General features: G+C 49.0%; 1 protein-coding gene across 9 annotated transcripts in view; it reads left to right on the plus strand.

Annotated features, from left to right (window-relative positions):
• Nucleotides 1-12,500, plus strand: part of LOC126570066 (trithorax group protein osa) — a 142,256-nt gene that overhangs the window by 110,766 nt on the left and 18,990 nt on the right. The window lies entirely within an intron of this gene.

Genomic DNA, 12,500 nt, shown 5'->3' on the forward strand with positions numbered 1-12,500 from the left:
AATATTAACTTAAGCGCCCTTTATATGAAAGTTTTTTTAGGCATAAAATGGAGCTGGATTTAAACTCTTTCGCTCGCGGAAGAGTTTTGGCCACCGGTGGTGTCGCTACGGTGCACAGTGTGCCGGTGCGTTCGGTGCTGCGCCTCGAAAACATGAGAAAGCCGCGGCACAACAGAGACACACGGGCATACGAAAAAGGCCCCGGCTCCGGCCCCGGGACGGACGGACTGATTGTGCTCGATAGATGGATGGATGGTGTGCTGTGCCGTGGTGCGCTTTGTTGCTCTACGCTGCTCGAGTGCTCGGGTCCCGCATACGCTGCCAGTGCTGCTGCTGGCACACCAATATGAATGGTGTGCTGTCCGGTCGTCGGGTTGTCGGTTGGTCGATCGGTGCCGGTGCGCTTTCGGTGCCTGTGCTAAGGCTGATTTGAAACAGCCATGAGGCGAGCAAGCGAATGAGCGCGCGTACCACGACGACGACGACGACGACCGGTGATGGTGACGGTGCTCTCAACCCAAGGAGCCACGGCCGGAGTCTTTCTTGCGAGGGTTTTTTTTTATCCCTCCTTGTGTTGAGCTGCTCCTTGTTTGTGACTCTCGATATCATCATCTGGCCTGGTGGTCGTCGCGCCAAGGTAGGCTGGATGGAGCGGCTCGATCGACCGCCTTGGAAAGAGACGGTGACGGCGCGCGGCCCCCCGGTATGCGGGACCAACCGACCGACCACCGGATCCACACAAGCGAGCGAGACCTGAAACTCACTCAATCGTGTGTTTCTTCGGAATGATGATGTATGTATATTGCGGCGGTGGGGTTGCCATCGGTAGAAACGCCAGAAGGTGGTGGAGCACGAAAGGGGAGACGTAGAAAAAGGCCACGAATAAGATGGTCGTTATATGTGTGGCCTTTTTCCTCGTTTCTTCCGTTGGCCCCGGTTGCGGTGATGGTGGTGGTATGCGTGTTCCTCACTTGCTCACTCGCCCGTTCGCTATCGCAACCTCTTTCGTTCACCTTAACGGCGATGACGACTGTGGCGCGCAATAGCTCTCCGACCCTCTGAGTAGGCTCCGCTGCGCGATCATGGCTGACGCGATGTGAATTTTGCTTACTCTCTCTCTACTTCGCGGAATCGAGCTACTGCTGTTGGCTATCGCCGCGAAATCCAAACACACGCGCAGATGGCTGTGGGGAGGCAATTTAGCGAAGACACACCACGCGCGCACATGTGATCCCCCCAGGGCCGGGAATGTGCCATCCATGCGACAACGGCTGTCGGCCCGATTACGAATTGCGCCGGATGTGCGTGCCGGCCAAAGGCGTGGGGCTATGCCGGCGGTACGAGAACACACAATATCGCGCCAAAGGCCACAGCGCCGACGGATGGGGAATTCTGAAAAATGTGTTTGACGTTTCGATGCCGGTCGGTGACGAGAACGTCAGAGAGTGCGTACGATCCATGTGCTCGAGGGTACTTGCACCCACACCAACCCCAAAAACGGGGGGAGACCGAGGATTTCTTTGTTTTTCTTTTTAGTGTGAAAGGTCGTCTTTCACCCCCTTTTTCTGTCGTTCGTCGGTGAAGCGAGACTCGATGCGGTCTCCGATTATTGAACGGAAATTAGAAATGACTGCGCTTCGACCTCTTCCTCTTAGCTCTTAGCTCAGCAGCATGTATAAAAACATCAACGCAACCGCTGATGCTGCTGTGTACTGGCATCTGTCATTCCATGAAACCACGGCAACAACAGCTCGCGCGAAACTGCGTCTAGAACCAACCAAGGCATGCTCTGCTACTGCTTGAACCGCTCGGACGATGATGATACCACTACCCGATGCCCGATGACTCACTGGGAGAAACACATTACTACTTTACCCTTGTGGCGGTGGCGGGATGGAAGCAGGGTTTGTTGTGTGTTTTAGAGAGCTGCTAACCTTTTCTATCTCCTCCATTCAACCGATCACGACTCTGCTATGCCTCGCCTTGGCTGGCTGGCTGGCTGGTTGGTTGGCATGCAGGCTAGCAGACGCCGGCTTTGTGTTGTTATCGTTTGCATGTGAGAACGCAACGCAAATGGTGCCGGCATAAAATTGGCGTCGTGTGAGGTGGCGCTTTCCGGTCGAAGGGGACGCGGACACGGGCCTATTTGAATATCGCTGCCGCTGGCACTGACAATGGTAATGTTGTTGGAGCTTGATCTAATGCCCGTGCCGGTGCCGCCTCTGAACGTACGCTGCTGTGCACGTGTGTTGTCTTTCGTCTCGTGCTAATCTCATGATCATGATTTTAGGTTACGGTTATCCAACGGCGCAACATAGCGTAATGGTGTTATCAGCTGCAGCAGCACCAGCAAATTCGGACGATGACGATTTGTTGACTTTTCAATGGTAGCATATGAATTGTTACAATTTATCACTGAAAATGCCATCACTGCCATTTATCACTGCCGGTGTGCCACATTGTCTTTCACGTACGTCACGCCGATCATCTTCCATCTGATTGCGACTATAAATCGATGGGATGGTACGTTTCATCGTTTCAAGGAACTCCATAATGCGTCAAAACAACCTACGTGGAACAGAGAAAATGATTCCTCGGTAAAGGGGAAGACGTGTCCTCGCGGTGAAAGGAACCGAAGTAATAAAGAGAGCCGAAACGTAACGCAACGCAACTAGTCAGCTGATGATGACGATGATATCGCTGAGTCAGTGTTGAGCGCGTTCGCTGGAGGCACCAGCAGCAGCTCGTTATCACCACGGTCCCGCGGCTGGTGGCACTAATTGTGCTGTTCCTCCTTGTGCTGTTTGTGGGCCTCCCAGTCCGGCCCCTTTGCACTCCCCCTTCCCTGCAATATATTCTGACAACTTGAGCCGGCATTTCGTATGCCATGAGTGTATGTGTGCTCCTCTGCTCTCTCCCTTTCGCTGGAATGGATGTTTGCTTAACACATCGTCACTTTGCGTCGCCTAGCCGACGCCGTAGTCATACACAAAGTATCCATTTGTGTGTAAGGCTGACTGTCTGGGGTGTATGTGGTGTCCCTCTTGTCATTCTGAAGGTACGCGGGAACCTCTGACCGTTTGGTGAGCTGACGTGGGGAGCGGGATGGGATTTTTATTGCTCATCAGCCAGACACAAACTTGCCACAAACGCACGGCCTGCCGCCCGCCCTGTACTGTACAGCTAGCTTGCGGCGGTGTTGTTGTTAGGCCGCGTGGACGGACCCACCGGCGGTTTTAGCGGCGTTCCGGCGCCGCCATGTGCTGCCGGCAAATGACGATAGCGACAACGATGAGGACGAAGAAGAAGCCAGTTGACGTTGATTGCCGGTCGAGGAGAGAGATCACGAGAGCCACCACCGCATGCCGGTTGAAATTGCAAGCCGGGGACATGGCGGTTTGGAGCAGCGCGCAATACAACTGCACACCTAACGTTCCGTTCGTGCTGCCCAGAAAAAGAAGGGTTGGAGTAGTTGCTATCAGTGTGTTTGTGAGAATAGCACCAAGGGGTACGAATACAATTTTAGATAAACATTTTTGACATTAATTGACGTCATCCAATTACGGTTGTATGCTTCGGCGCGAGCGCGCAATTCTGCGATATCCTTCGTAAAGGTGTGCTGCTGCTGCTGCGGCTACCCGTGGGCTGCACCAATCAATTTTTGCACCATTCGTGATTTGCTATCAGATTCCATCGTCATTCGGTAGCATAAAGGCGCAACAAACCAAAGAAAATAAAGACACAAAACAGTATTCTGACCATAACCCGACCAGAGGGTAGCAAAAGACTGAAATATAGTAGGCAGTGAGTAAAGCACGGCAGCATTTCTCTAGGCCAGACTACTAGCCCCACGGTATTCGATATGATTTATGCTGGTGAGATGGCCACCGAACAGCACGCGTGTATGCCGCTCATTTGACGATGGAGAGAACATAAAATACCGACGACAGCGCCCTACCGGTGGCCTCGCAATTGCACACCCTTGTACTACAAACACAGCGCGCTAGCGAGAGAAAGAGAGAAAGATTGGAGCCCTATGGTGTAGCAGCAGCAGCAGCACCCAAAGACTAAAATGGGTGGAGTGGGATGGGCGCTCGATGGCGGCAACAAGTGGTGGCGATGCTGTGGATGCCGGCTTTCGTTTGGTGCATCGACGACGACGACGACCACCACCACTAGCAGCAGCAGCAGCAGCAGCAGCAGCAGCAGCATGATGCTGGTGCCTCATGCTAAAGAGGCAAAAAATGACCTTGAGTAAAGAAAAACTCGTGCTTCGTACACTAGCACGCGGAGATAGATAGATAGAGAGGAAGAGAAAGAGAGGGAGAGAGAGAGAGAGAGAGAGAGAGAGTGCCACAGAGACGACGCGAGACGACGATGAATTTGGGATGTTGCCGCGTGAAGAAAGGGGCGGTGGGCGAAGTAGAGGCAGGCAGACAGGGGGGCGATTGTATGAATGAAAAGTTGGTCAAACTGGCGACGACGACACACAACCCATACCACCACCGCGGTATCGGTTTTGGGTGCTTCTCCAACCGCGTAGTGGTACAGTGTGTACACACCACATAAACGCATAGTACGAGGATTCGGGTCATTGACTTCTTCCGATGCTCGTTTAAAGTGTTTAAAGTTTCCGAATCAGCGAGAAGGAATGCATTGGGCGAATGATGGTTTGTCTGTTTGTCTTAACATTTGCCAATATTAAAAGGGACTCATTTATTTGGTAACATCGATTAAACTCAACATTTGATAAGATGTTTTCATGCTGACATCATTAAAAACATTCCTTGTTCGAGTTCTCAGCTCCCAAGTACTGGAACGAGCCACTGGTCTCGCTTCGAGTTACTAACGAATGTGTCGGACACTGTACGGTAGATTCCGTTTCTGAATCCAGACACAGCCCCCCCAAAAGTCTCTGAATTCCCCCGAGAACTGAACCGGCATATTTGTATTCCGGTTGCTTGTGCTGCAACCGGTTTGTAATTAAGGACTTCCAACGATATCTTGCAGAAAGGGATTTGGGGAAAGGGGAAGGGAAAGAAAGAATTAAATTCCAGCAGCAGCATCATCATCTTAACCTGAACCACTATCTCTGATGTATCAAACAATGAACGAAGGAACAAAGTACTGAATCCTTTCGAATGGCAGACGACGACGACGACGGCGGTCGGAGAGTAGAGAGAGTTCAAGGAATACAATCTCCTCGACACAGTGAGCTGCGGTGTGGACGCCTGGGGTTTATATGAAATTAAAAATGGAAGTTCCAGCTACTACTACTAGCTCTCTAGTTGCTACTGCTACTCTACTACCTGGGAGGGAATGAGAGAAGGTCTTCCATTTCGCCATCCTGCGCGCTACCCTCAGCCCTGGATCCTTGCTCTGTACCTTTATGGACTATTCATCTTTCAGTCCACCGTAAAGGCTCGGACCAAGGTGGGTGTCCTTGTTTGCGAACACACTCAGTTCATCAGCCAGATGGACGAAGTAGAGAGAGAAAGAGAGTCCATTTGCCAAGGAATTCGATGAGCTTTACTTCCGGTTTTGCTCCTTCAATCTTTTATCCCCTTCAAGAAGACATAGAGACTTAGACGGTAGTCCTTGGTCTGTAGTTCCTGATGGAAAACTGATTTTCCAGCACAAACGAACGAGCAGGCTGTGCCATGCCGTGCTGAAAACCTATCGTTCACGTTCATCCGGTCGCTCGGTTTTTAAGGATAATGAAAGATTGCTTTCTTGATGATTGCGATTGGCCGCCCACCACGGCTCCTTCTCTCTGCACGTACCCGTACAGAGGTAGGTGGGCCAGGGAGTGGTCAAGACACCGTAATGAATGATTTATGAATGTCCGGAGTGTGGTGGTAGTGAAGGCGACGGGGCCGATAGTAACTATGGTTTGAAATCGCAATCCTAAAGATTGTAGACGGTATACGAAGGAGGAACACCTTTTGGCCGTCCAGACAATCCATCTGGCTTGTATGGGCGGTCTTATCCCGTCTTGTCTATGGTTTTTCTTCGATTTCTGATCAATTTCTGTTTATGAACGACAGCCCAGAGTTGCTGCAAAGTTGCACGAGCAAGAGATGCTTTTGACTGACTCGACAGCGTGTTGCGGTGAAGCTCACCTGAATTTGCAAAAGAAATAAGGAACTAAGGAACTATGTTTCTAGCAGGGATATTAAATTATATTCAATAGGAAATCATAGTGTATTGTTAAGAACATAGCGGACTGAGCCGTCGTCGGTCATTCTAATCGACACGTAGCTGCCCCGCTATTTGCTTCCAATGACATGCTGCACATTATGGACCGTTCTCATGAGGGCCAATCCTTTTGTCCTTGCCGGATGGTCGGATCGCTCTCACCAAAAACCACACTCAAACCCAAATGTCCGTGGGTTCGGGCTCATCACACGCACCCATCTTCTGTGCCTGTGTCACGTGCCCAATCAATAATTGAAAACCGCGCGCGCAACGCTGCGGCAAGTGGAATGTATGGGATGTGTTTGTGAGAAATGGTGGTTTGGTTGACTGTGGCCAACCTCACCACCCACAATGCGCGATCCTGCATGCATATCGGATCGGTGGGGAGCGCTTTTCGAGAGCTGTGCATGCTGCTGTTTATATATGTACGGCCAACATTATTTCTGTCACTTTTATTCTCTTGCTCTCGCGCTCTTTTTATTGGTGCTCGGTTATGTTTTGCTGAACCTTTTTTTTTAATCTGTGAATGGGTAGGGGGACCGAGCACCACCACCAACAGTGTATGCAGTATATTTCGCGATGGTTTGTTGGTGCTACTGATGGTGCAGTGTGTTGTCCAGCTGCCCTTGTCTCTCTAACTTCCCGTGGACGTGCAGCAGGCGTTCCATTCTTTTATGTAGTCTTTTTTTGGGATCCCAGTTGTGTGGGAGAGTGCCATTGACGCCCCCTGATCCTGGGAAACATAATTTTTGAAAAAGAAATGCTGTTACGCACTCTAGAGATGTCAGTGACTGGCTGACAACTATTGGTTGGAACCAAAGATCAAAAAAGTTTGACTTTTAGGTCTTACGAAGCGTTTAGGTCTTAAGAATCAATTAATGAATCTCGTAATGACATGACAAATGTATCTCGTGCTTGGTAATTTAATTAAAATTTACAATGTTGTTTTGTTTTGAAGAGATAAATGTGATCAAAAAAAAAAAAAAAAGCTTTGCAAAGCTCTTCTTCACCATTCTTTGTTTTCCTGGTGTTGATATGCTGCTATGAAACGGTCTCGATCGAACGATCATCTTTATCCACACCAACAGTATTATCATGTACGATCTATGTGAATCGACAGGATACGCATAATGCAGGTGTGTCATCTGCTATCCTCTCCTCATTAAACACACACATATACAAGGACAATTTGCACACAAACTGCATGATGTGTGGTCAAGCCAGCAAAGAACCAGGCAAACATACGAATGAGAGATAAAAACAGAATGCTGTTGGGTGTGAACAACCACCCAATTCTGGAATAAAAATAAAACACACACCCTCCCATAATCCACCACCTCGATCGAGTGGATGCTGTTTGGCTGTTCATGCAAATTCTGTGCTGGACTGTGGATGGATGATCAGGCGAGAGTGACCTTTTGCCTAGTTGGAGAGAGCGAGCGAATAGCAAAAAAAGAAAAAAAGGATGATGATGATGATGATGATATGTACGAAAGCAACCGAGGATGAGAGGTTGAGAGGAGGTGGAGTGCAATGCCTGTTGGTGGACAACAGGCGCAGGCGGCGATGGCGTTGGCAAATGCAAATATTGGCAAATGCCGCAATAATTATATTGAAAATTATATGAATGCGATGAAAATAAAAAAATAAATTATGTTTTACCGCGCACACCTTCCCACGGCTGCCGCGGCGCGCGCCATCTCTTGCCGACCGTTTCCGGTGCCCAGGGACGGGAAACCGTCACATCCGGGTAAAACGGGCGGCTTATGTGTAAGCCATTCGTTCGTTCGGTCGCTGGGTCGCTCCGCTAAAGTGTATCCTGCCCGGAGCTGTATTTACGCTCGCTGCCCCGATATCAGGGAAGCTGCTGCTCCACAATGGTTGCAAACGAGAGTTGGCGACCGAAAGAGGAGCAAGAATAATATTAGGGAAATTAAATTAACCCGCCCAACATCCTCTCCTACAACGTACCCAATAGTTCGTTGGGATAATTTTCGTTTTTTGTGTTCAAGAATGAGGGGTAGAGAGGGCTGAAGCACAGGGTGTATCCGGAAAAGCCAAACCAAACTAATGCTGCTGGATTCAACGAAACAAACAAAAAGCAGGATTGGGAATTATCCAAGTGAGTGTTGGAGAACGAATGTGTGCATTGTATGGCTGCCTGTTTGTGGAAGTTCCGGCGAAAGGATCTATGTTGGCCAATTAGTAATAATTCCCGGGGGATGGTAAATGCAATTCGTTCTTTCGACGATGGCATTAAGGACGAGACTTGCTGCTAAAAAGAGTGTGCTGGAGTGACACATGGCTGATGTCATGACAGTAGTGATCGCCTGACCTGTCCCAATGATTTGAGAGTAATTGAGATTAACCGATGACTTCTTAAATCATGTGCATTCTTTTTTCCTTGTTTTATTTTGTTTTTTTTCCGTTGTTGTATTATCTTAACTTCTACAAAAGTCCGCCTAAATGCAGCATCATGCATGGACCTCCTAATATTGGACTGCATTTACTAACTTTTGATCGCCAGTAGTAGGGACTCTCACGCTGCGTCAGTGTTGCGTTTTCCTGAATGTTTAATTAAATTTTACACTTTACGATCGCACCGACCGTCTTTTCCACTCGCAATTCGTCTGCCCTTTTGGCGCGTCACCCATTACAAAGTGTGAATGGAAAATCGCATAAATGTGGCGGATGTGATGTGTTTGTGTGTGTTAGTTCATCCTATCAGGTGCAGTGGGGGCTGATGATACTTGGGACGGAATGCTGTGCAGCATACCGCGAACCGTTCTCTCCCAATCTTTACACACCCTCCATAAGTTGCATGTGTAACATGAGGAAAATGTTCATCATTTATGTGGAAATAGTTGAAACTTTTTATAGTTGTAGATTCCACAGCATTTTCCGTAAATAGCATTATTGTGAGTGCTTATTACTGTGGAAACGCAAAACTCTGTTGAGCATAATTTGTTATCCTATTCAATATGAACATTGGGTTTTCCGTTTCATATTCGTGTCGCAAAAACTCGGTTATTGATTTGGCGAATTAATCTTGTAACAGGGAACTCGGAAACACAAAACTATATCATATTTTCAACCTGGAATTACAAGCTTCTTTCACGGTGATCATAGGACTGAGAGAGAGGAAGTTATTCATTTTCACCGTATTATTGAGAAAACCATCAACAGGACCGGTTTATTTCAGTTTATATAAAATTATGGAATATGTTATATTCAGTTTATATAAAATAAATCTATCATCCTTAGCAATTATTATCCATTGCCGTTGCAATTACTTTTATTTTTTTTCCCGAATGAAGAGCAACAACATTATTAGCGCAGCGTTTATTGCTAACGATCATGTTGCGTGCGTACACACCTCCATTGTCACCAATGCCTCCTAGTTACTGTTTTTGTTTTGAAGCAATGTCTGGCAACACTGGCTCACAAAACTCGCCGTATTCATCTCATGACATCCTATTGTTTATCCAAATGATTTGAATTACACCTATAACATTTGGTGAACGGAACTGCGATAAGCTAATGGATAAATTGCAACCCTCGTTTTGTAACAAATGATATGCAAGTCAGATCAATCCGGCCAGCAAACCAGTTAGCCAGCTAGCCAGCCAGCCAGCCAGCCAGCTAGTTAGCTAGTCAAACTAGCTTTGCCTAAAGGCTTCTCCTGTCATTGTTGTCTTGCTGTTGCCTCACTTGCTGATCTCTGCTCGGTCGCGATTGTGGAAGTGGAGTGTACAGTCTGTCCTATTAGGTTCAAGCATACACGCAACTCTCCATCTATTGCATCCTTTTTTGTTGTGTAAGTTGAGTGCCCGCCGCGCTTTCGCACCTCTGCACTAGTGCATAATTATTTGATTTTAGCGTTTTTACTGGAGAAAATAAAATAAATTAAATGAACGAGGAAAACCCCCTGTGCGAACAACGCTGTGGCTGCATCATCATCATCATCATCATCATCAGGATAGGAAACAGGGACAAATTATGTAAAACGTTCTCTCTCCCTCACTGACACTCTAGCCACGGTGAATGTGCACGCACCAAAGAGGAGGCACACAGCGAGATGTAGGAGAAAAAAGAACAAAAAGTAAGGGAACTCGGTCGGGTAGCTTGGCAGTGGGTGGTGGTCGAACAGTTGCATCCTTTTTTGATGAAGCTTCCCCCTTTTTTCGCGCACGTGCATTGCTGGCGGTCGGTGCCCACTTTGCTATCGCGCCTGATACCCAGCCGCCTCTCCCCCGTATGTGCATGATGCTTTGGCTTTTCCCCTGTTCCGCGCAGGGCATAGCGCGTGGTGGTGGACGGGAGGAATCGCAGTTTTGTGTGGAATAAATGATTAAAGGTAATTTTTGACCGATAGCACTACGATAGGCGGCTGCATCATCAGTAGAATGAGGAGGAGGAGGAGGAAAGAGAAGCCGGTTGAAACAATGCTGCCGAGAGAGAGGAGGAGAGAGACATAGGCAGGCGAGAGTGAAACGAGAAAATTCGTCCTGTCGTGTCGCATTGGTGCTGCTTCTGTGGACTTTCGACCGTGTGTTGTTCGACCCGGTGGGGGATTTCGGACTCTCTTTTTTCCCCGCCCAGTTTCATAGCTGATGGATTGGTGCATCGGGGGACGAATGATGGTGGAGTAGTTGGGGCCGCAAAGGGTATTGCAATTTGTGTGGATATATCCCTATACTGCCACCTGCCCTAACATCCCTTCCTCTTTTGGCGATTTTCCGCGAAAAATGATGCGTGTAGTGTTGTTGGGCGGGATGGGATGGTGGACTGACGCCCGGGGGACCTATGTTCGTTTTCCAATGTGCGCCTGATTTTCCAAAGCACCACCCACCCACCACCAGCCATTAACCACGCTTTTCTTTTTTATCGCACAACCATATCACGGATTTGCTCTTTAAATGCTATGCAGGCAACCGAGTGGGAGGCAAGGGGAAGGTAGACTACATCACAGGCAACCCCAGTTCCTCCTCCACCCTTTATCCTTTTTGCCTGATTGGGGGAGGATGAGGCTGTGGGGTGGTTCGGGAGTGGCGTGTGGTGCCTAGTGGTCAGCTTGCACGTGCACAAGCGCCCGAGTGCCCGTGTCTGTGTGGGCTGCTACTGCTCCCGATCATCATCATCATCATCATTACGATGATTTCAGGATGAAGGGGGGTTGGAAGCTGGTCATCTCACATCAATTGGATATAGGTGCGTGGGAGTGGTGGGGGGAGGCTGTGCGTTTGTGTATGCAATAGCTTCGCATGAAAATGACCACCAAATGCAATGCCACCTCGTCCCGCCTCCCTCGCTCTCGGCTGCCTGCATTTTCGCCCATTCGCGCGCGCAGTTGTTGGTATCCTTTTTTCGCCACTTTTTCTGTGCTATCCTTTCGGCCCACTCCGCCCATTCCGCTAGGGGGTGGTGGTGGTGGAGACATGCCCCGACTCCGTGGTGTGGTGTAGTATGCGTGATGACCATGTACGCGCTCACGCTGTGCACGCTCGCTCCGAATACTCCCGGCCAATCGGTTGGTTGGTTGGTGGCCCGATCGGCCCCCAGACCAGACCAGACGGAGATGGACCTGGATGGAAGGCTGATATCGACCCGTGTGGCCGTGCCGTGCCGTGGTGTCCGGGCTTCCGGATGGCTATTAAATCAGTCACAGCCAAGCGATTAAAGGGGGATGGTGCAATTGATTTGGCGCAAACCTGTGCGCGCGCGAACAACACAACCCCCGCATTTCTCGAAGCCAGCTGCAGCGCGAGCACCAAGTTCGTCGTTCCGGTGTCTTTCTTTTATTTTGTTCTTTGCTGCCGATGCCGTGGAAGCATCCTTTTTGTTTTCGTTGCCCTGGATGCCGTTGAATGCTGAATTCCAATCCTTTCGCCGCGGTCATTCGGTAGTATGTGTGCGTTTGTTTGAGTCGACAAAGTGACGACGACGACGATGGTAAAGGTGTTTCGCTGCAAAAAGACAAGTAAAAAAAACCAGTTAGTGAAACGCTAATAGGAGTGGATTGAACGTAGAGGAGGGAAGGAAGTTTTTCCTTTCGCGAAATAAAGGTCCTTGTGCGTTGTGATTGTTTTGTGTGCGGCTTCTGTACGGGCGTCCTCTTCAACATATGTCGGTTGATTCCGTGCGTGAGCAACAACGATTGTGATCGTGAACGATGAACTATAAACCACCGCCCACACCATCCTCCTCGTCATCGCCATCATCTTCGTCGGTGTCCTCGCCGGCGTCATCGTCCGCAGCTGGCAGTTCATCGATACCAGCGACGCCACCGTCGTACGATGATT

Source organism: Anopheles aquasalis, chromosome 2 (genome assembly GCF_943734665.1).
Source record: "Anopheles aquasalis chromosome 2, idAnoAquaMG_Q_19, whole genome shotgun sequence".
Classification (NCBI taxonomy): Eukaryota; Metazoa; Arthropoda; class Insecta; order Diptera; family Culicidae; genus Anopheles; species Anopheles aquasalis.